The sequence below is a fragment of the Pongo pygmaeus genome, chromosome 1 (assembly GCF_028885625.2).
Source record: "Pongo pygmaeus isolate AG05252 chromosome 1, NHGRI_mPonPyg2-v2.0_pri, whole genome shotgun sequence".
Classification (NCBI taxonomy): domain Eukaryota; kingdom Metazoa; phylum Chordata; class Mammalia; order Primates; family Hominidae; genus Pongo; species Pongo pygmaeus.
Genome location: NC_072373.2, coordinates 206,884,822 through 206,901,117, shown reverse-complemented (window position 1 = coordinate 206,901,117; position 16,296 = coordinate 206,884,822). Strand labels below are relative to the sequence as shown.

The following is a 16,296-nucleotide window of genomic DNA, read 5'->3' as shown; positions in this document are numbered from 1 at the left end:
TTGAAGCCTTTCTCCTGCCTCAGCCTCCCGAGTAGCTGGGACTACGGGAGTGTACTACCACGCCCGGCTAATTTTTCGTATTTTTAGTAGAGACGGGGTTTCACTGTTAGTCAGACTGGTATCTATCTCCTGACCTCATGATCTGCCCGCCTTGGCCTCCCAGAGTGCTGGGATTACAGGCATGAGCCACTGCACCTAGCCCAACCTCCATTTCTTTTGGTTCTCTTTACACTGACCTCTTTATTTTTTCCATACCACTATCACCTTCTAATACATAAAATGCATTATTTTTAGTTTTTATTTTTTTGAGATGGAATTTCACTCTTGTCATCCAGGCTGGAGTGCAATGGCGTGATCTTGGCTCATTGCAACCTCTGCCTCCAGGGTTCAAGCGATTCTCCTGCTTCAGCTTCCTGAGTAGCTGGGATTACAGGTGCCTGCCACCAGGCGTGGCTTTTTTTTATATATATATTTTTAGTAGAGATGGGGTTTCACCATCTTGGCCAGGCTGGTCTCAAACTCCTGACCTCAGGTGATCCACCCACCTCAGCCTCCCAAAGTGCTGGGATCACAGATGTGAGCCACCACACCCAGCCTATAATTTATATATGTAATTTAAATATAAATTAACATATTACATATAATTTAAATATAATTATAAATATAAATTAATATAAAATGATCTGTTGTATAAAATTGTATTCTGACAACATAAAATGTATTTAGAAATTAATAATTAAGGCTGGGCGTGGTGGCTCATGCCTGTAACCCCAGCACTTTGGGAGGCTGAGGTGGGCGGATCACCTGAGGTCAAGAGTTAGAGACCAGCCTGGCCAACATGGTGAAACTCCATCTCTACTAAAAATACAAAAATCAGCTGGGCATGGTGGCAGGCACTTGTAATCCCAGCTACTTGGGAGGCTGAGGCAGGAGAATGGCGTGAACCCGGGAGGCGGAGCTTGCAGTGAGCTGAGATCACACTACTGCACTCCATCCTGGATGACAGAGTAAGACTCCGTCTCAAAAAAAAAATTAACCAGGCCTGGTGGTGCGCACCTGTAATTCCAGCTACTGAGGTGGCTGAGGCAGGAGAATCGCTTGAACCTAGGAGGTGGAGGCTGCAATGAGCATCACTGCACTCCAGCCTGGGCGACAGAGTGAAACCCTGTCTCAAAAAAAGAAAAAAAAATTGCTAGGCCGGGCACAGTGGCTCACGCCTGTAATCCCAGCCCTTTGGAGGCCGAGGTGGGCGGATCACCTGAGGTCGGGAGTTCGAGATCAGCCTGACCAACGTGAAGAAACCTCATCTCTACTAAAAATACAAAAAATTAGCTGGGCATGGTGGTGCCTGCCTGTGATTCCAGCTAGTCGGGAGGCTGAGGCAGGAGAATCGCTTGAACTTGGGAAGGCGGAGGTTGCGGTGAGCCAAGATCGTGCCATTGCACTCCAGCCTGGGCAACAAGAGCGAAACTTTGTCTTTAAAAAAAAAAATTACTAACAAAGTTCATAGGTATGGATCTTTTTCTTGAGATGGAGTCTCACTGTTGTGCCCAGGCTGGAGTGCAGTGGAGCAGTCTTGGCTCACTGCAACCTCCACCTTCCAGGTTCAAGCGGTTCTCCTGCCTCAGTCTCCCAAGTAGCAGGGATTACAGGCGCCCACCACCACGACCAGCTAATTTTTTGTATTTTTAGTAGAGATGGGGTTTCACCATATTGGCCAGGCTGGTCTCGAACTCTTGACCTCAGGTTATCCTCCCACCTTGGCCTGCCAAAGTGCTGGGATTATAGGCATGAGCTACCGTGCCTGGCCTCAGGTATGGATCTTTAAAAACACACTTTGGGATCCCTTTGTAGTTCATAAGTGTGATGAGTGGTTTTCACGCTCATGTGTGAGATGTTCCTCCCTCAAACCTATGATGACATTGTCACATTACCAGTCTGATGTGTGAAAAAAGAAAAAAAGACACACTTTTGAATAATTCCTGGGTCAAAAAGTCATAAAGGAGATTAGAAGATACTTGGCATTGAATGACTATGAAATTGTGAGACATTAAAATGTGTGAGATTCATCTGAGTAGTATGCAAAGGGAAATTTACAGCTCTAAATGCTGATACTATCAAGCACGGTGGCTTACGCTTGTAATCCCAGCACTTTGGGAGGCCAAGGCGAGTGGATCACCTGAGGTCAGGAGTTTCAGACTAGCCTAGCCAACATGGTGAAACCACGCCTCTACTAAAAATACAAAAAAAAAAAAAAAAAAAAATTAGCCCGCATGGTGGCTGGTGCCTATAATCCCAGCTACTTGGGAGGCTGAGGCAGGAGAATCGCTTGAACCTGGGAGGCGGAGGTTTCAGTGAGCCAAGATTGTGCCACTGCACTCCAGCCTGGACAACAGAGCAAGACTCTGTTCTCAATAAATAAATTAATAATAAATGCTCATACTACAAGATAAAAAAGTCTCATGAGCTCATCATGCAACTCATGAAATTAGAAGAAGGGCCATGGCATACATTCAAAGAAAGCAGAAGATAGAAATAATAAGAGCAGAAATTAATGACATGGCAAAACTATAGGGAAGAGAAAGAACTGACAAAGTCAAAGCTGGCTGTTTGAAAAGATTATAAAATAGATGACCACAGGCAAGATTACTAAAGGAAAAAGGAGAGCAACCACAATGAAGAAAAATACAGGGCATGAGAGAGAAATGGTCAATAATCCTTTGAAAAGATGAGTAACCTCAATAGTAGACAGAGAAATGTGTTTCACTCCCATCAGATCAGTAAAAAAGTAAGGCTGACCATACTGAGTGCTGGAGAAGGCTTGGAGCCAAAAGAACTCTCATTGCAATGGGGGTGTAAGTTGGCACAGATACTTTGAAGAGCAGCTTGGCAAAATCTAGTGAAGTTGATGATACATCAATTGCAGTCCCGGGAATATGTTCTGGAGGAACTCCTGCAGGTGTGTCCAGGGAGGCATGTACAAGAATGTTCTCTTTAGCATTTTTGAAATAGAAAAACAATTCTAAATGTCCATCAACTGGAAAATGGACAAATAAGTTGTAATACAGCCATACGAAGGAATACCACGAAGTGGTGAAAACGTGCCAACAATGATGAATCTTAAAAACACAGTGTTAGGCCGGGCGCGGTAGCTCATGCTTGTAATCCTAGTACTTTGGGAGGCCGAAACAGGCGACTTGCCTGAGCTCGGGAGCTCAAGACCAGCCTGGGCAACACGGTGAAACCCCGTCTCTACTAAAATACAAAAAATTAGCCAGGCATGGTGGTGTGCGCCTGTAGTCCCAGCTACTCGGGAGGCTGAGGCAGGAGAATCGCTTGAACCTAGGAGGCGGAGGTTGCAGTGAGCTGAGATTGCACCACTGCACTCCCGTCTGGGTGACAGAGCAAGACTCCATCTCCAAAAAACAAACAAACAACAACAAACAAAAACAAAAAAACCCCACAGTGTTGGGCCAATCCCTTGTAAAGCCTAATCCTTAAGGAGAGTTTAGAGGGTTCATGAGTAGATAAAAGTGAAGAGAACTTGCAGGCAGCAATATAACATTTTAGAGAATCGGGAGGGATTTTCCCCAGACTGGAGTTGAAAACCAAGCCTTGCCTGAGGCAAAAGGAAAAATCTGTGCCTCTCTATAGACGTCTTTATGTTTTTTGTTTTTGTTTTTGTTTTTTTTGAGGCAGAGTCTCACTCTGTCACCCAGGCTGGAGTGCAGTGGCACAATCTCGGCTCACTGCAACCTCTGCCTCCCGAATTCAAGCGATTCTTGTGCCTCAGCATCCCGAGTAGCTGGGATTACAGGCACCTGCCACCACGCCTGGCTAATTTTTGTATTTTTAGTAGAGACGGGGTTGTTGGCCAGGCTGGTCTCGAAGTCCTGACTTCAAGTAATCTGCGTGCCTTGGCCTCCCAAAGTGCTGGGATTAGAGGCGTGAGCCACCACACCTGGCTATGTATACTTTAGTGATTATTTTTCCTCAAAACATTAAATATTAAAACACTAAAGTAGTTACAATTGAAAAATTGAAAGTTAAGTGTATTAAAACTTAAAATATTACTTTACTATTATTATTTAAAATAGAGGCCGGACATGGTGGCTCACACCTATAATCCCAGCACTTTGGGAGGCCAAGGCTGGCAGATCACTTGAGGTCAGAAGTTTGAGATCAGCCTGGCCAACATGGTGAAACCCAGTCTCTACTAAAAGTACAAAAAAAGAAAAAACAATTAGCTGAAAATGGTGGCTCATGCCCGCATTCCCAGCTATTCCAGAGTCTGAGGCATGAGAATCACTGGAATGTGGAAGGGGGAGGTTGCAGTGAGCCAAGATCAAGCCACTGCACTCCAGCCTGGGTGACAGAAACTGTCTCAAAAACAAACAACAAACAAACAAACAAAAACTGACATTTAAAATAGAGACAGGGTCTTGCTTGTTTGTTGCCCAGGAGGCTGGTCTTGAACTCCTGGCCTCAAGCAGTCCTCCCTCCTCAGTCTCTGAAATTGCTAGTATTACAGGCATGAGCCACCATGCCTGGCCCACAATATTATTTTATAAAGTTTAAAGATATACGTATTTTTAAAACTTCTTTTAAAATAAAAATTAAGAATATATATACAAATAGATTTTTTCTTTTGAAGACAGGGTGTGGCTGTTGCCTAGGCTGGAGTGCAGTGGTGCAATCATAGCTCACTGCAGCCTCGAACTCCTGGCCTCAAGTGATCCTCCTTCCTCGCCCTCCCAAAGCTCTTGGATTACAAGTATGAAACACTTGCACCTGGTCTGATCTAGATTTTTAAGTATGAGAACTGGGCTGTGCTGTAAATGTGGCTTCTCTGAATTGAGATGGGCTATAGGTAGAAAATACACACTGAATTTCAAAGGTTACATGGACAGAAGAATATAAAATATCTCAATTTTTTATATGGATGACAAGTTGAGATGACAACATTTTGGGATATATTGGGTTAAATAAAAATTTGTTTCACCAATTTATTTTTATTTTTATTTTATTTTTTTGAGCTGGATCCTCGCTCTTGTCGGCCAGGCTGGAGTACAGTGGCGCGATCTCGGCTCATTGCAACCTCTGCCTCCTGGGTTCAAGCAATTCTCCTGCCTTAGCCTCCTAAGTAGCTGGGATTACAGGCTTGTACCACCATGCCCGGCTAATTTTTGTATTTTTAGTAGAGAAGGGGTTTCACCATGTTGGTCAAGCTGGTCTCGAACTCCTGACCTTAGGTGATCTGCCCACCTCAGCCTCCCGAAGTGCTGGGATTACAGGGGTGAGCCACCATGCCCGGCCTATTTTAAAATGTTTAGATGTGTCTATGGAAAATTTTATTGTTTTTATTTATTTATTTATTTATTTATTTATTTATTTATTTATTTTTGAGACGGAGTCTCGCTCTGTCACCTAGGCTAAAGTGCAGTGGCCTGATCTCAGCTCACTACAAGCTCTGCCTCCTGGGTTCACGCCATTCTCCTGCCTCAGCCTCCCAAGTAGCTGGGAGTACATGTGCCCGCCACCACGCCCGGCTAATTGGTTTTTTTTTTTTTGTATCTTTAGTAGAGACAGGGCTTCACTGTGTTAGCCAGGATGGTCTCGATCTCCTGACCTCGTGATCCGCCCACCTCAGCCTCCCAAAGTGCTGGGATTATAGATGTGAGCCACCGCGCCCAGCTGGAAAATTTTTAAATTATCCGCATGTCTCATAGCTTTGTGGGACAGCTCTAGACCCCAGGAGAGCTGCCTGCCGATCAGAACTCATTCCCCAGCCTGGCTCAGCTGGATGCCTCACGGTTCCCAAACAGTCCTGTTTTCTTGCCTCCACGCCTTTGCACCAGGGGCCTTTCCCTGGCCCACTTCCCTCCTGACCTCTCCTCTGGGCTCATCTCCTGCCCAGTGAAGCCTTCCCTGATCCCGCAGTCACATCTGAAGCACCCGACCCGCTCTGTATGTATGGTAACTGGTGCTGCACTGGTCTTTCCCCTCGACTAGATCACTAACCATGCTGACCAACATTTGAATGGAATTTAAATTCCACAAAATATTTTTCACAGCGGCCATCTAGTTTTGTTTTTGTTGTTGTTTTTGTTTTTTTGAGATAGGGTCTCCCTCCGTCATCCAGGCTGGAGTGTAGTGGCGCGATCTCTGCTCACTGCAACCTCCACCTCCCGGGTTTAACTGATTCTTATGCCTCAGCCTCCCAAGTAGCTGGGATTACAGGCACACACCACCACACCTAGCTAATTTTTGTATTTTTAGTAGAGACGGGGTTTCACCATGTTGGTCAGGCTGGTCTTGAACTCCTGACCTCAAATGATCCACCCGATTCAGCCTCCCAAAGTGCTGGGATTACAAGCGTGAGCCACGTGCCCGGCCGACCATCTAGTTTAATCCCCGCAACTCTAGGATATTAGACTTATGCTTATCGCTATTTCACAGATAATAAAAGCTCAGCAATGTTAAAGCATTGGGCTGAGGCCACACAGCTTGTCGAGGTCAGAACTAAGGCTTTATTATTTCTGGACCTTTAGTGGCTCAGCACAATGCTTGCTGCATAGCAGGTGCTCAAAAACAATTTTTTTTTTTTTTTTTGAGATGGAGTCTCACTCTGTCACCCAGGCTGGAGTGCAGTGGCACGATCTCGACTCATTGCAACCTCCACCCTCTGAGTTCAAGCAATTCTCCTGCCTCGGCCTCCCGAGTAGCTGGGATTACAGGTGTCTGCCACTGTGCCCGGCTAATTTTTTGTGTTTTTAGTAGAGATGGGGTTTCACCATCTTGGCCAGGCTGGTCTTGAACTCCTGACCTCGTGATCCACACACCTCGGGCTCCCAAAGTGCTGGGGTTACAAGTGTGAGCCACAACGCCCGGCCTCAAAAGCTATTAACTGAGGCTGGGTACAGTGGCTCACACCAGTAATTACAGAGCTTTGGGAGGTTGAAACGGGAGGATCCCTTGAGCCTGAGAGTTGGAGGCTGCAGTGAGCTATGGTCATGCCACTGCACTCCAGCCTGGTTGACAGAGAAAGACCCCCATCTCTTTAAAAAAAAAAAAAAAGAGAAAAGAAAAGAAAAAAGAAAACTATTAATTAATGAAATCCACTTGGATGGAAAGGGGCTGTCTTGAATAGTGTAGATCCCAAGTATGAGTGTGAGGGAGATGGGAATAAACCATGTAGGTTTAAATCCTACCCAGTGACCTCTTTCAAAATACCTAATGCCTCAGTCTTCTCATTTCTCATCTGTAAAATGGGATTTTCTGAGTATTTAAATAAATTACTACTATCATACATGGAAGTGTTCATTGTTGCCATTGTTATTGTTATTATTATTCTTAGGCACATCTTCAAATGGGGCTAGTTCGCCTACTCTGTGAGGTTCCTAAGAATAATATGCCTAGGCCAGGCGCAGTGGCTCACACCTGTAATCCCAGCAATTTGGGAGGCCGAAGCAGGTGGATCACGAGATCAGGAGTTCGAGACAAGCTTGGCCAACGTGGTGAAACACTGTCTCTACTAAAAATACAAAAATTGACCAGATGTGGTGGTGTGCGCCTGTAATCCCAGCTACTCAGGAAGCTGAGGCAGGAGAATCACTTGAACCTGGCAGGCGGAGGTTGCAGTGAGCTGAGATTGCGCCGCTGCACTCCAGCCTGGGCGACATAGTGATAATCTGTCCTAGAAAAAAAAAAAGGAGGTGCCAGGCGCGGTGGCTCACACCTGTAATCCCAGGACTGTGGGAGACTGAGGTAGGAGGATCACAAGGTCAGGAGTTTGAGATGAGCCTGGCCAACATGGTGAAACCCTGTCTCTACTACAAATACAAAAATTAGCCCGGTGTGATGGCACGCATCTGTAATCCCAGATACTCAGGAAGCTGAGGCAGGAGAATCACTTGAACCTGGGAGGTGGAGATTGCAGTGAGCCAAGATTGCAACACTGCACTCCAGCCTGGGTGACAGGGCGAGACTCTATCTCAAAAAAAACAAAACAAATGAACAAACAAACAAAAAAAGAATAATATGCCTGGTGCATTATAAGAGCTCAATGAATGTCAGTTCTTATTATAACCCAACGACTTTAAAATTTTTAAGAGGAGAGGTGCTTTTTACAACCTGCATAACCCCTGTTTATAAAACAGGTAGATATGGCCCCATCTAGAAGCCAGGGGTTCTGACTCCAAAAGGGATTTCTATTTGTCCAAAGGGAAGACAGGGAGCTGGGTCTCCTGTTGCTCTGTGCGTCCTGATGTTGCCTTGTTAAGACCTGCATCCAAATGCCCGTATTTCCTGCCCTTACCTACTTTGGATAATAACCACACATGTTGGTGGCCATGCCGGGCCTAGGTGAGGCCCAAAGCCAGCTACCGCCACCCCCAACATCCCTCTTCTAGGGCGGATTCTACATGGAGTAAGCCATATCTTGACTGCAGGGGGATTCATATCACTATATCCTTTCTTCAAGGCAGCCCAGGTTCCTCTAGGAACAGATTGAAAAACCTCTCTTCTAATCCAACGCCATCATTTTGCCATCCAGAAAACAGTCCAAGAATGGGGATGTAATTTGCCTAAGGTCACCCAACATATGAGCAGCAGAGCTGCAATTATCCACATATCCCGAGTCACAAGGCAAAACTCCAGTGCAGTAGGCATAGAGATGGCCCTATGCAAACAAGTTAGAGACAGACACCCTTTGTGGTTTTTTGTTTTTTGTTTTTGTTTTTGAGGCAGAGTCTTGCTCTGTTGTCCAGGCTAGAGTGCAGTGGCACGATCTCGGCTCACTGCAACTTGTGCCTCCCGGGTTCAAGCGATTCTCTTGCCTCAGCCTCCCAAGTAGCTGGAATTACAGGTGCACACCACCACGCCTGGTTAATTTTTGTATTTTTAATTGAGACAGGGTTTTGCCATGTTGGCCAGGCTGGTAACCTTTGTTGAGTGTTGTCAAGGTCACACCTGAGCTCAGACAGAAAAAGGTGCCAGCTCACCTCTCCACCCTGGTCACTAGTGAGTAACAGACAGTGCAAGCCTTTCTCAGCTCCCACGTCCCCACCTGGCTACTTCTGAAAGTTTCCAGCTCAGGTGGCTAAGAGGATCCCTGCAACCCTGCTAGGAACCCCCTACCCCATCCCCTGCCACCCAGGGACTCTCTTCCCTTGTTTTCCTTGGAAAACAACCCCTTCCAGTCAGGAAATGGCTTACCCCATGTAGAATCCAGCCTAGAAGAGGGATGCTGGGGCTGATGGAAGCTGGCTTCAGGTCTCATCTAGGCCTGGCATGGCCACCAACATGTGTGGTTATTATCCAAAGTAGATAAGGGCAAGAAATTCAGGCATTTGGATGCAGGTCTTAACAAGCCAACATCTGACAATGGGACACACAGAGCAACAGGAAACCCAGCTCCCTGTCTTCCCTTTGGACAGATATAAATCCCTTTTGGAGTCAGAACCTCTGGCTTCTAGACAGGGCCTTTTTCCAGGGCGAAGACTGTGTCTGAACATCCAGTACAGAGATGAAGTAGGAAATTAAGAAAATAACAGAATAATGGTATAAGTAATAATAGTAAAAATTATAGTAATAGTTAAAAAAAAGCTCATAAAATGAATTGCTGTATTAACCAAGGCTAAAAAAAAATGTAAGTAGCCCCCCGAAGTTAAAGTTAAAAAAAAAATTTACTGCCTGTCCCAAGAAACATTAACCATTTCTACCCTCCACATATTTCGTAGGCTCCTTAAACTCCTGTTTCTTTCTCCCCTGCATAGCTGCAAGGTCACAAGACAAATAAGCATAAGCTGCAAACCAAGTTTTCCCAGAGATGTAAGACATGTTGCAAAACTGTCACAACAGCCTTTATTCTTGCTTCTGTAAGCCTGCTTCCTGCTTCACATAATGCCCGCCTCAGAATGCTTAAAGGGGACTCGTTTTCTTTGTCCTGGGCTCAGACTTCCAGGACACATGTCCGCTGAGCCGGTGTACACCTTAAATAGACACTTTCCTGCACTCTGTTCGGTCTCTCCGGTTCCTGAATTTCCCGCAACAGAGACAGACTTAGTGTTTGCCACAGTGAACAGTGTTCTAGTTCCACCTCCACCATGGCCCATCAGGTGACTTTGGGCAAGTCCCTTCAACATTCTGAGCCCCTTTTCTTTTCTCATTTGTAAAATGACAGTAACAATACCTGTGCCATTCTCCTTGAGATGCCAAATGGGCTGATGACCTCCATCATAGCTTCTTACCCTGGGTCCTTGGGTAGGCTTGGATGGGAGTATCGGTCCTTTGGAGGCATATTTAAGACTTTATGTCGGTGCATGTTTTGGTTGGGGTGGAAGGATTCACACTTTTTATCAGTGTGCCAGCAGAGTTCTGAATATTAAGAATCACTGATGCATGCAAAAACATTTTGTGACCTGATGCTGTACAGATGTAAGAGTAAAAGAGAAGCGGGAGTCTTTCTGAACCTATTCTGGGCTGCCTGATTAAAAAAGAAAAAAGGCCGGGCGCGCTGGCTCACGCCTGTAATCCCAGCACTTTGGGAGGCCGAGGAGGGCAGATCACTTGAGGTCAGAAGTTTGAGACCAGCCTGGCCAACACAGTGAAACCCTGTCTGCTAAAAATACAAAAATTAGCCAGGAGTGGGGGCAGGTGCCTGTAATCCCAGCTACTCGGGAGGCTGAAGTATGAGAATCACTTGAACCCAGGAGGCAGAGGTTGCAGTGAGCTGAGATTGTGCCACTGCACTCCAGCCTGGGCAATAAAGCTAGATTCAGTTTCAAAAATAAAAAATAAATAAAGAAGAAGAAAAAGAAAAAAGTGAACCACCATGACTAAGTGCTTTCTTCACCTAACAAAAATACCACTGTTCAGAAACCATATGGCACTTCCCACAGGGAGCGTCCATGGTGGGGTTGGTGTTAGGGGCTACAGCCTAGAGCCTGGTTCATACTGAGCATCTGGGAAGGGAACCTTGGGACCTGAGAAACTGCTCAGAAAAGGTGTGCCTGGGGGTTTTTCTAACCTGAAGTGAAAGCATGAAGTGAAAGAAGCCACAGCAGCGGCTGGCCCCACGTTGCTGCTGTGTTTAAATCTCTCAGAGCTGGAGGCAAGGAGGAGAATGATACCCTACCTGTCGCTACCACACCTACAGTGGGAAGCTGAGATTTGATGCCACAAGCCTCATCGTTTTTATCCCCAACTGGGAGTAGGGAAGCCTAGGTTCTAGTCATTGTCCTGCTACTGAGTGACTTTGGGCAGGTCCCTTTTCCTATCTAACGCCTTTCTTTTCTTTCTTTAATTTCTATTTAAAAAATATAGATAGGGTCTTGCTATGTTGCTCAGGCTGGTCTCAAACTCCTGGCCTCAAGCAGTCCTTCCACCTCAGCCTCCCAAAATGTTGGGATTATAGACATGAGCCACCTTGCCTGACCATCTGGACCTTTCTTTTCTCATCTTCAAAGCAGTTGGATTGATGGAGGTGATTCCCAAGGTCTCCTCCAGGAAACTTAGCATGTTGGATCACAATGTCACAGGTTTGGGAACCAGACCTTCCTGGATTAAAATCCAGCTCTGCAACTTTCAGGATGTGTGACCTTGGGCACGTTACTGCACCTCTCTGAGCCTCTGTTTCATTCACTTGTAAACTGGGAGAAATACTATCCATATCACATGATTATACAGATTAATGATACAAGTTTACCAAATTCATGGCACTGTACCCGGTTTACAGTAGGTATCTAATCAAAGGCAGGAGATGCTTAATAGAGTTAGTTTATAGGATTCTTACAGGATTCTGTGCCAGGCATGGGGGCTCTGCCTGTAATCCCAGCACTTTGGGAGGCAGAGACAGGTGGATCACTTGAGCCCAGGAGTAGCCTGGCCAACATGGCAAAACCCCATCTCTACAACAAATACAAAAATTAGCTGGGCACAGTGGTGCACGTCTGTAGTCCCAGCTACTGGGGAGACTGAGGCAGGAGAATCACTTGAGCCCAGGAAGTCAAGGCTGCAGTAAGCAGTGATTGTTCCACTGTGCTTTAGCCTGGGCTACAGAGTGAGACCTTGTCTCAAAAAAAAAAAAAAAAAAAAAAAAGAAGAAAAGGATTCTGTCCTCCAGTCATGCCTGACCATCGCCTGAGAGCCGAGGCAGATAGAACAATCCCTACTTACTCTCAGCTGACACTTTGCCACCACTGAGGACAAACCACCACATTTTGGAAAACTTGTTCAACCTACAAGAATGACCCATCAGAAACAGACCCGCTGGGCGAGGTGGCTCATGACTATAATCCCAGCACTTTGGGAGGCTGAAGCAGGCAGATCACCTGAGGTCAGGAGTTTGAGACCAGACTGGCCAACATGGTGAAATCCCATCTCTACTAAAAATACAAAATTAGCCGGGCGTGGTGGTGCACTCTTGTAATCCCAGCTACTCGGGAGGCTGAGGCAGGAGAATTGCTTGAATCTGGGAGGCGGAGGTTGCAGTGAGCCAAGATCGCGCCACTGCACTCCAGCCTGGGCAACAAGAGTGAGACTCTGTCTCAAAAAAAAAAAAAAAAGAAATAGATCAAAGTGACCCTCTTGACCTGCTGCCCAGCTGGCTGGGCCCCTGTTGCTGTGTTCAGACATGGGGCCTTCCTTCCACATTTCTTCTCCTAGTCCCCCTCTGTTCTTCTTCTTCTTTTTTTTTGGAATACAGATTGTTGTTCTGTTGCCCAGGCTGGAGTGCAGTGGTGTGATCTCAGCTCACTGCAACCTCAACTTCTCAGGTTCAAGCAATTCTCATGCCTCAGCCACCCAAGTAGCTGGGATTACAGGCGTGAGCCACCACACCTGGATAATTTTTGTGTTTTTAGTGGACTCATGGTTTCACCATGATGGCCAGTCTGTTCTCGAACTCCTGACTTCAAGTGATCTGCCCACCTCAGCCTCCCAAAGTGTTGAGATAACAGGCGTGAGCCACTGTGCCTGGCTGGCCTCCCTCTGTTCTTTGTAGCCCTTGATTGCAGTTGCAATAAACTTTTCTGGGATTTGGGGCTGTAGACTGTGGGGTTTTTTTGACCATATCTTTTGTGTGTGTGTGTGTGTGTGTGTGTGTGTGTGTGAACCTATGAATTATACTGAAAGCCCAAATCAGGCCAGGCATGGTGGCTCACACCTGTAATCCCAGCACTTTGGGAGGCTGAGGCAGGTAGATCACCTGAGGTCAGAAGTTCGAGACCAGCCTGGCCAACATGGTGAAACCCCACCTCTACTAAAAATACAAAAATTGGCCGAGTGTGGTGGTGGGCGCCTGTAATCCCAGCTACTTGGGAGGCTGAGGCAGGAGAATCGCTTGAATCTGGGAGGCAGAGGTTGCAGTGAGCCGAGATCATGCCATTGCACTCCAGCCTGGGCAACAAGAGCAAAACTCCATCTCAAAAAAAAAAAAAAAAAAAAAGAAGGCCCAAATCTTACCTCTTTTTATGACTACTTTGATATCAAAACCCACCTCCTCCAAGAAGCATTCTCTGATCTCCCTTTGTTGAGTCTTACTGCACAGACCACTGTCTAGCTTGTATCATATGTGTCCATTCCACATCTTGCTTCCTGGACTGTGAGCTCCTTGTCTTGAGAGTAATATCTGGGTCTGGAAGTGGAGTCATCTTTGTATCCCACTTGCTCAAAAAAGTGTCTCCTAGCACAATGGTAGCCCCACAGTAGACTCTTGGTGGAGGTCTTTTGATGAGGAGCCGGAGCTGAGCAGAGCAGTCTTGGGGAGATGGAACTCAGCCCAGCCAGGCAAGGCAATTTGATGGCCTCAAGCTCCCACTCCTCAATCCCAAGCCCATGACAGACACTTCTCACCACTCCAAGTCCTTGTGCCCCCTGAGCCTCACCATACTTCTCACCCTAGTGCTCCTGGCCCGGAAAACCAGACTTGCAGAAAGAGGTTGGAACCACAAGCAGCAGCCCCGAAGCAGAGTGTGAACTAGAAGGATGGTGCCTGCCCAGGCTCTTGACCTTGTGAACAGGCCACCAGGACAGTCACTCCTAAAATGGGTTTGGCAGGGGAGGCGGGACAGCACTGGGCAGGGAAGGAACTTAAAATCTCTCTAGTGATATAGGCCCCAGGGGAGGTTTATTGATATAAGGCAAAATATGGAAGCTTTCCTAGAGGAGAGATGAAAAGGGCTGGCAAAGGGGTTGTTTCCCGAGTCAGTTCCTTTAATAAATTCCTCCTGGGGTTTCCAGCACCTCAACTGGCATGAAGCCTGGCACAAAGTAAGCATCTAAATATTTAAAATGGATTTATAGAATCAATGAATGTCTATTAGGAGAAAAGCAGCCTTCTTCAGACCCACTTCTGTGCTTCTTTTTCCCTTGGCTGCCAGCAAGCCCGGAGCTAAATGCAGTGTGGAACTGCAGTCACGGGGCCATTCAAGGTCGGTTCCTGATTTATTTATTGCTCCTTTTAGTGGTTTCTAATGCTTTGCTTTTATTTTAACTGCCCCAATTGATAATGTAGCCACCTCTAGTCTTTTTAAGGAAAGAATGTGTAGGCTGGGGGCGGTGGCTCATGCTGTAATCCCAGCACTTTGGGAGGCCGAGGCAGGCAGATCATTTGAGGTCAGGAGTTAGAAACCAGCCTGGCCAATATGATGAAACCCTGTCTCTACTAAAACTACAAAAATTAGCCAGGAGTGGTAGTGGGTGCCTATAATCCCAGCTACTTGGGAGGCTGAGGCAGGAGAATCACTTGAGCCTGTGAGGTGGAGGTTGCAGTGAGCAGAGATCGCGCCATTGCACTCCAGCCTGGGCGACACAGCGAGACTCTGTCTCAAAAAAAAAAAAAAAAAAAAAAAAAGGAAAGCATGTGTAATGTATAGGTTAAGAGCAAAGGATTGTTATTAAGGTCTTCTATCTATAGTTCCTTTCTCAAATGTCTATGGGTTATCAAAGAAACTCAGTCTTCCCTATGGGGCTGAAGGATTCCATCCCCAGCCTGCTGTCTACTCACCATTCATCAACCCCACCAAGGCTGTCTGGATTCACTCAGTCTCCCTGGACCTTTCCTGGACCTTCCTTCTGCATCATCATCTCCAGCCTCTCTCCTGGGCAGAGCTGAGCTAAATGATGTCTGAGGCCTCTTTCCACTTTAGTCAAGGTTAAGTGCCAAGGTTTTAGAAGGAAACATCACTGAGTTCAAATTTCAGGTCAGCCACTGATAGGCTATGTGACCTAGGGGAAAGTTACTCAAACTCTCTGAGCTTCAGTTTCTTCCTCTGTGAATGGGGAAACTAATCCCTATGTTCTGTATGTGCAGATTAAATAATTACTTAAAACTAATTAAGCAGGAGATTGTTTGCCTGATTGAACTATCAAGAGTGTTGGATGTGGTGGAAAGAAAAGGGTCCTGAGTTCGGAATCTCAGGTGCTCAGGGTTTGAGCCCTGGCTCTGGCACCAGCTGGATCTATTCAGAAGCCACCTACTCTCTCTTGTCCCAGTATTGCCATTTGTAAAGAAGATTGGGGGATAACGATGAGTACTTGGCACTGTGCTAGCACTTTCTACACATTATCTCATTTAAATCTCAAAACAACCCTTCAAGAATCTTATTATTTTCTGTATTTTATAGATGAAGAAATTGGGGCTCAGGAATGTTAAGAAACTTTCTGGGGGCTGGGTACCGTGGCTCATACCTGTAGTCCCAGCACTTTGGGAGGCTGAGGTGGGCAGATCACTTGAGCTCAGGACTTAGAGACCAGCCTGGGTAACGTGAAACTCCATCTCTACAAAAAATACAAAAATTAGCTGGGCATGGTGTCGTGTGCCTGTAGTCCCAGCCATTCAGGAAGCTGAGGTGGTGGATTGCTGGAGCCCAGGAGATTGAAGCTGCAGTGAGCCGTGATCGCACCACTGCACTCCAGCCTGGATGACAGAGCAAGACCCTGTCTCAAATTAAAAAAAAAAAGAGAGACTGGGCACAGTGGCTCACGCCTGTAATCCCAGTACTTTGGGAGGCCGAGGTGGGTGGATCACCAGAGGTCAGGAATTCAAGACCAGCCTGACCAACATGGTGAAACTTCATCTCTACAGTAAAAAACACAAAAGTAGCTGGGTGTGGTGGCTCGCCTATAATCCCAGCTACTCGGGAGGCTAAGGCAGGAGAATCACTTGAACTTGGGAGGTGGAGGTTGCAGTGAGCTGAGATCATGCCATTGCACCACAGCCTGGGCAACAAAAGCGAAACTCTGTCTCAAAAAAAAATTTTTTTTTAATAAAAGGAAGGAAGGAAGGAAGGGAGA

At 46.3% G+C, this 16,296-nt stretch overlaps 1 protein-coding gene and 1 non-coding gene across 3 annotated transcripts in view; one reads left to right on the top strand and one right to left on the bottom strand.

The window, feature by feature from the left end:
* Positions 1–16,296, bottom strand: part of CNR2 (cannabinoid receptor 2) — a 44,579-nt gene that overhangs the window by 9,812 nt on the left and 18,471 nt on the right. The window lies entirely within an intron of this gene.
* Positions 1,843–1,944, top strand: LOC129024171 (small nucleolar RNA U13). Its single transcript, XR_008497037.1, has one exon. It is a non-coding gene; the product is annotated as a small nucleolar RNA U13 (small nucleolar RNA).